Source organism: Artemia sp. Qi Xiang Cuo, chromosome 18 (genome assembly GCF_049724085.1).
Source record: "Artemia sp. Qi Xiang Cuo chromosome 18, ASM4972408v1, whole genome shotgun sequence".
In the NCBI taxonomy this organism is placed as follows: Eukaryota; Metazoa; Arthropoda; class Branchiopoda; order Anostraca; family Artemiidae; genus Artemia; species Artemia sp. Qi Xiang Cuo.
Genome location: NC_142811.1, coordinates 4,230,539 through 4,232,026, shown reverse-complemented (window position 1 = coordinate 4,232,026; position 1,488 = coordinate 4,230,539).

Sequence of the window (1,488 nt, the reverse complement as noted above, 5' to 3'; positions counted from 1 at the left end):
CTTACGCATTAGCCAGAAAACACACGAGAAATTGTATAGGGAACATGATACAACAAAACTAGTTAAGCAGCTTCTTTATCAAGAGAATTCCTTGGGCGCTCTAGGCAAAAAGGGTTTCTCACTCCGTGAACAATATTTAAACTTTAGTTTGTTGGGGTTTTGGGGCAAAAAAAAGGTACCTAGGTTAGGTTATGTATTTGATTCATGCTATGCTTTACCCCCAACCCCACCCCACCTATGTGCAAATGTATAGCCCAAATTTGTTTCTAAGCTATTGTATTTTCATCATATTTTGATTTACTTCATTAGCATTAACCAAACTCCACCACTCGCGTGTTTTCTGGCTAATACGTAAGTACTGGTTGTATTTAGGGAGAGTTATTAAGAAAAAATTCAATTATAAAACATTTTTAAATTCTATTGTTTCTATCTCAAGAGTACCTGTAAACATCAGTTTTATTTTTAAGCCGGATTAAATTTAGAATTAATTACAGTGGACAGTTTCGCAATAAGTGAATTAATTCACGTTTTGTGAAAAGAAAAAGGACTTATATTACGGTAGCAATCAACAGATTATCCTATTATTTGTGTGGTGTTCGTATTACTTTGGATTAGCTGATTAAGGATGCCAGAGTACGGTGGTGAATAACAAAGCAGGTTCCGCGGACCACCGGGCCAGCCGTCAATTGCTGATTGCCACTGCTGCCGTGGGCCTGCCCACTGAAAGATAAGTTGATTTTTTTTTTCTTTTTTGGTTTTTCTCGAAGTAGCGAAGAAATGTCAAAATTTCAACAGTTCCAGCTTGCGTTAGCGAATTTCAAAAGATTCCCGCTATGGCCCGTAAGAATTATCCAAGTTTCAAAGGATAAAAAAGGAATCTTCAACTACTTAGTTTTTGCGTATGGAGATCACACAGAGTCACGCCTAACGGAGAATAGTCTCATCTCGTTTGAGGACAATTACCGCGAAGCGTCTACAAAAACTGATAAAAATGTTGGAAGTGCGTTTAAAGAGGTTAACCAAAACCCAGACATTTATAAGACGGCTTCCAAAACTTTCGCATCGCTGAGAACAGTTTCTTCTGAACCATCTACCGCGTATTTACAAGTTAAAATAGTCGCAACTGAGGAAGAAATCGCTAAGACAAAAGAATCAATGATGAGCGCGATTACTAGGCAAGTTCAAGATAAATGCGGAAACGACCGAACTCTGAAAACTTCTGTTGAGACTATCGTGAGTGAAATATACTCGTCAGTGTCGCTTGAGTTTAATCCGAAGCTAGAGCAATTGTTGGTATCAGTAAAGAATATCAAAGGACTGATTGAAAATTTAGAGAACCGTATTGCAAAATTAGAAGTGAAAATTTATGATTATGAGCAAGAAAAACAGCTTGGAACTCTAGTTTTTCATGGTATTAAACAGCAGCCGGATGTTGACTTGAAGTCGACCATTCTGAATATAGCCTCGCAAAAGCTGGAGCTTTCCGGT